The sequence below is a fragment of the Rattus norvegicus genome, chromosome 3, assembly GCF_036323735.1.
Source record: "Rattus norvegicus strain BN/NHsdMcwi chromosome 3, GRCr8, whole genome shotgun sequence".
In the NCBI taxonomy this organism is placed as follows: Eukaryota; Metazoa; Chordata; class Mammalia; order Rodentia; family Muridae; genus Rattus; species Rattus norvegicus.
The window spans coordinates 112970026-112976264 of record NC_086021.1 but is presented as its reverse complement, the minus strand read 5'-3'; the positions used below and the strand labels follow the sequence as shown (position 1 = coordinate 112976264).

Sequence of the window (6239 nt, the reverse complement as noted above, 5' to 3'; positions counted from 1 at the left end):
TCATGATCGATCTAGCATTGGTTATTTTATTAAAAGAAAGCATAACATCAGCGTTACAAAAGCCCCAATCACTACAAAAAGCCCCTAATAGTTTCCCTTCCTCCTTCCCCATCCCCCTCTCACTGGGTCAATCACCTCCTAACCTTATTTTGAACTATAAAGCACAATTTCAGTAAGCCAGAAATAAATATCTAGCTAAGCATGTCCTGTAGACATGAACACCTACCCCGCTGTTAGCAAATGCAGTTACACAGTTATGCAAGGTGAGAGACAGAATTAAACCTTTGAGGGTATAAGTCCAGTCACCAGATGGCACTTCCATGTCCCGATACTTTTCTAATTGCAGACAGAGTCATATTTATTGTACCAAGCAACCTTTCCTGACAAGTACCTATCAGCTCCTGATATCATCTATGAATCATTTTCAAGTCTCTATTAATCAGACATAGCTTCCCCATTTTCTAAGTCTCTGTTGATCAGACATAGCTTCCTCATTTTAAGTCTCTGTGGATCAGACATAGCATCCTCAGAACAGTTATGCAAGCAGGACCTACCACTCTACACAATGGCCACAGGTTCACTCAGTGTGACTGTAGGGGTTTCTCTAGGGATATGATTACATGTCCCCAGAGACCCAGGATTAATGGTTATATCTGGAGAATCAGTGGAGGCAGAAAGAGGAGAGGAGGGTTACCTCTCAAAAGAGTATTGAGAAAATGGAGAATCATCCACAGGGTGTTTGGCCTGCATGATCCCAGCCTTGCTCATAACCAACAAAGTGCAACAGATTTGGCTGTGAGTGTAGACAGCACAATGAAAGCAAGAGGAGCTTACAGCACATGCAATCTCAGGAATAAGCAGAGCCCACACAATTTACCACAGGTCTTTGCCAAATGGGAAGGAGGTCTCCATGGACCTTGCAAAGTAGAATCCCATCAGCGAAGCAGACGTCTGCTGTTCCCTGATGATGCTGAATGGCCACCACCAACAAAGAACAGCTATCCCAACACTGCAGCTTTGTGGGATTAGGAACTAACCATTTCTATCAAATTATGATTCTAGCATGGGAAAGACAGTAAATCATATAATACTGGTAAATTATAAAATACAATCACATTTAAATAAGTAGGTTGGTAATATATTTATGACTTGATTTTCTCTAAAGATTTGTATCTAAAAGCAGAAGAAAGGTAGTTAACAAGAATGGCTTTTAGTCTCGCTGTCTTTATTTTAATAACAGTAAACCTTATTGGCTTATTATAGCAATTTGAGAAAAACAAATGCAAATTTTGTTTTTCAGCCTCAGTTAAGGATTTTTACTATAAATACTTCCATGCCACCCTCTAAATCTCTCAGCTGTCACTGCAATGAAGGGCCTTTAATAGTTCTAATCTAGAGTCTTTGAAGCAATGGAAATCCTCCAGATAATACAGAAACACAATTGCCAATTCTCCAAGAAGTGCTCAGTGCTAATCTGAATTCAGAACTTATTTTCTAGAGCCTTTTGTTAAGATAACTATTTAACAAAAGACCAAAATGTTTATACACATACATTTACACTTGCCAATTGTTATTGACTGTAAAGGAAACATCCTGGTTACTACAGGAGGAAAGTCATGTATAAAATGCATAAAAAGAGATTCACGGGGGATGTGGCAACCCAGTTTCTGCACGTGGGGTCTGAAAGCTGCCTGATGTGGGTGCTGGAAATTCAGCTCAGATTCCCTGTAAGAGTACATGTGTTTAGCTGCTGATCCCTTTCTCCAGTCCCAAGGAGTAGGATTTACCTGGCTTGGTCTTGTGCAGTTCTTGGGCTGGTAACCAGAGCTGCTCTGAGTTCAAGTGTGCAGAGGACAGAGACTCACAGCATGCCTTTCATCCTCTGACTCATTCATTCTTTCCACCCACACATCCGTGCTGCTCTCTGAGCCTTAGGAGGCAAGCCCAGCCACTCCTATTTATAGATGTGGCTACTGGCAGGTAGTCCACGCCCTAGTGGATATGCCCACGTGCAAATGGGCGTCACCAAGTGGACTCAATGGGTTAAAATAAGATAAGATAGAAAATAATTAGAAATAAATAACCTTAATTTTAAAAAATGATCAGGGAATAGGAAGCTTAAAGTTCTGGGTTTGATCTTGAACATAGAGGGAAGAAGAGGGGGGAACAAGAATACTTGTATGCTTGTTTGCTTGTTATATGATTTGAGGTGATTTCTCTCCTCAATAGCTTTTATACCTTTTTCACTTTCAGGGGAACTCAAGCAGTGTGTACAGAAGTTATTCTTTGCCAACCATGGCATTGTATAGAATGTATTACAAATGCCAATTTCAAAGAATAAGAAACAAAATACTAAAAAGTTCAAACCCCAAATTATATCAGATGAAGTTGATTACCAAACTAGCCACTATTCTTCTATTTTCCTTAGACACAAAACCTCAGTCAGACTGGGGTTCAGCCTTCTACTGTGCTCCTGCATATAGTTCAGTATGCAAATACCTAGGTTTATAGCCAGCAAGGGAATTCCATTCCCCTTGTCCCTGATAGGTTAAATAACCTGCTTTTCTATCATTTCAGCCAATGATAAAGGCATGAGGAGCTACTTGGGCGGTGTTCTCTTTGTTTGGTGGGTATTGGTTATCCAAACATCCCTCTTCTTCCTCTTTTTTTTTTTCTTTTTCAGATACTGTTGAGTTGAGCATGTGTGGGACTGTTTGGTGAGCAGGAGGAGCCAAGCCAAATGAACTGGCCAGAGTTCTGAGGATTGCGAGGGGAAGGTCAAAGAACCAATTTCTTTGATAACACTGCTGAGCCACCGAAGTAAACACTATATTTGTGCTGTGAGATAATAGTTCTTCAGTGACATAGTAAAATTACTTCCTCATTTTTAAAGTCTGTTTCAGTTGAATTTTCTATAACCATCTTCTTGGATTTCTACTACCTTCACAAAAGAAAGTCCATAAAGCATAATGCAAACTTAATGCAGCATACAGAAAACCATCTGAATTACACTCCCTTTGTTTCTAATTTTGTTGGATATTTTACTAATATTGAGTTAATTAGAGGATAAAATGTAGATAAATCTACTATTTTCTAAGGATCTAATTCTCATTTAGTCAACGTTTCAGGGGAAATTTTAGCATAAGCATAAAGTGACAGGGAGCTTCCCCACACACACACCCCCATTTGAAACACAAAGCATCCCTTGGCGAATTTAGATTTCTATGGAGTAAATCTGCATGTGGCTAATAATTCTATTCATAAGCGAGGAGTGTGGCTACTCTGACGGAACTCGGCTCAATAACAAATATGCAGGACTAACTTAGCGCATAGTTTCGATGTGAATTCACCAACGGGATAATGACAGTTAGCAGGGATTTGTGCTTGCTGTCACGGCAGCCTAGTGCTGCCTGTCAAAATGTCTCCTTTTCTTATACGGAAGCCATAGAAATTTTATGGATAGCAATTATTTACGATATACAATGAAGTACATCAAATCTAACAACCACTCTTTAGTCTTTCATTATTTGGTAGAGTCTTTGTTAAATGTATCAACCATTTTCATCTAAATTATTTATTTATACTATATATTTGACAAGCATATATTTCTTGCTTTATATTCCAATGGCATTTAAACCTTCCTAGAGGGCTATGTGGGGTTTCAAAAATCATTTTCATTGTAAAAGTTATCTTTATCCTATTATCACTTTAATGGTAATTAGACTCTCTAATTGGGATATCTGCAAGTAAGAGTACATAAACACCCAGGGAAATGACCATGAGCATGCTTGGTAATGCACCGCACGCTTAAAACACTAGAATGCAAGCAATGAATGAACAGGTTAAGCATCTGTTTAGTAAGTGGAGTTTTTTTTTTAAATCCTCTGGTGCACACAAAACACAAAGATTCATGAAACTTCCTTCTGCCCTTCCCTCAGCCTGCTTAATCAGCTCCAGAAATACAAATCACTTCCTTCACATTTTTTTGATAAAATGTTATCTAAACCTCATAGAAAGTGAGTAATTCATGATAATAATAAAAGTAAGCAATTCCCTATAGAGTTTATTTCCAATTCTAGAAGGAAGTATAAATCTAGTGCAACCTAGGTGTGTAGATGAAGCCTTTGCAACTGAAGAGCAAGGTCAGCCTGTCTTATGACACAGCCTACAGCATGAACACTGCAGAGATAACGCACCTCACTCCACCGTACTCTGCACATACCTAAGGTGGCTTTGGTAGAGGACGACGCTGAGCAAAAACGGTTCCTAAGATAAAGGACCTGTGTGCGTTTTCTTAGGACCAAGGAAATAAAGCATTCCACGTAAAAGAAAAGAGAATAACTTTACCTGTGCAGAAGCACAAAGAGGTGAAACGAGGTGTGCCTTATCTTAAGCTGGGCGCGGTTATAGATGCTTCATGTAAGTTTTCTCAGAATGCGCACTCCCCAAAGGACGTCATCTAGTCTTCCGTGTGCTTTAAAGGAAGCAATAAGCTAATATTTAGCTAGTACTGTTGAGATTGTTTTTAAAGGCTTGAAGGAAAAGATCTGAACAAAACTGTGACCTGAGGATTATATAGCCTGGACAACAGTGAGCATCAGTGCCTTGTCCCTCTCTGGTCTGTCCTTATCTCCCTCTACCATCCAGGCCACTGTAGAAACTGATGGCTCCTTTTTGGAATGATGAAGTTACTGTGTTTAAACTGTCCCTCAATACAATGATATGTCCAAATGTTTATATTTTCCAAAGTGCCATAACTTAAAATACACAAATAATGAAAATAATTTTTAAAAGTGACAAAAAGATATTAGTGTTCTTGAAATCAAGCCTTGTTTTTAAAAATAGCCTAAATAATATTCAGTAAAACCTTCTGGTGATCATATAACTAACAGTATATTGAATTAGGTCCTCACTTAAAGTACAAAAAGGAATTTATCTCCTCAGAGAATTGTAAAAATCAGTAATAACACCAAGCCGCCAGGAGATAAGATATGGTGTAACTTTCTATTATGAAATCCCTAGCAAGACTGACAGATAAAGATCATTAAGACAAATCACATTATCTGTGGGATGGTAGATACTGCTTAAGACACTCTCTAAAATTTTAAAATGCGATTGTAATCTGGAAGTTTCCTGCTGCAGCACTCAGAGGTGCTTCGTAAGAACACGCTAAAACTGTCCTGGGATCTGTCGCTAATAGACTATTGTTGGTGTCATCTGTGTCTCAAAAGCCAGCGCCATGTTCCGGGTCGGGTGGGAATACATTAGACCAAAACTGGGCAGGAGCGGCCTCCTGCTGCACAGACGTCTGGAAAGACGCTGGACTGGCCAAGTGTCCTCCTGTCGTCACCTCTAAGTCATAAGGCAGGGTCTGCGGTGTCCACAGGGTGCTGCTAGTTTTTGTGGATGGAGTGGGAGCAGAGGGTCACTGCCAGAGCATCAGGAGGGAAGACAGCAGATGAGCAGACAGCCTTAGGAAATAGCCAGAAAGTAAAGAAGAGACTTGTCACAGTACAGCCGCTACAAGTGAATGAACTTAATACGAGTTTTGTAAAAAGTGCAATGTGTTAATTAGTGGAGAAATTATGAAGTGTATACGCAAAAATAAATTGCTATGTTTTAACAATTATCTCTCATAGTGACAATGAAGATTGCAGGAGAAAGGTGGTAAGAAAAACAAGAGTGAGCCAGAGAGGCTGAACTGCAGTCAGGGAAAGATTGTTTAAGACTTTCCCCTTTATTCACAGAGGAAGCCACGTAAGCATAGTAATGTCGCAGATCCCAGGTCACCATCTACCTTGTGTAGGTGACCCCTTCAGGCTGAAGATCGTCATTGTCTTTTTTTCTAATTGGATACTTTATGTATTTACATTTCAAATGTTATCCCTTCCCCCTCTCCCATTCCCCTCGCTGCCCTCCCTCCCCCGTTCTATGAGCATGCTCCCACTCCCACTCACCCACTCCCACTCAACAGCCTGGCTTTCCCCTACACTGGGGAAACAAGCTCTCACAGGACAAAGGGCTTCGCCTCCTATTGATGCCAGACAATGCCATCCTCTGCTACATATGCGGCTGGAACCACGGGACCCTCATCATTTTCTCTGTGGTGAGGGGAACAGAACTCTGGGAATCAGGTCCAACTTTCCATTCCAGGTACATCGTGATGAAGGCGATGGTAGTCGGCAAAGACGTCAGAAAGCGGTTTAGAGAAAGTGTGGTTTAAGGAAAGAAACAGAAGA

The 6239-nt window shown here is 40.2% G+C and overlaps 1 pseudogene across 1 annotated transcript in view; it reads right to left on the bottom strand.

The window, feature by feature from the left end:
- Dcdc1-ps1 (doublecortin domain containing 1, pseudogene 1) overlaps positions 1-6239 on the bottom strand; it is a 410625-nt pseudogene that overhangs the window by 375153 nt on the left and 29233 nt on the right. The window contains exon 2 of the transcript NR_175340.2: positions 4348-4474. The product of NR_175340.2 is annotated as a doublecortin domain containing 1, pseudogene 1 (transcript). The remainder of the gene's footprint in view (positions 1-4347; positions 4475-6239) is intronic.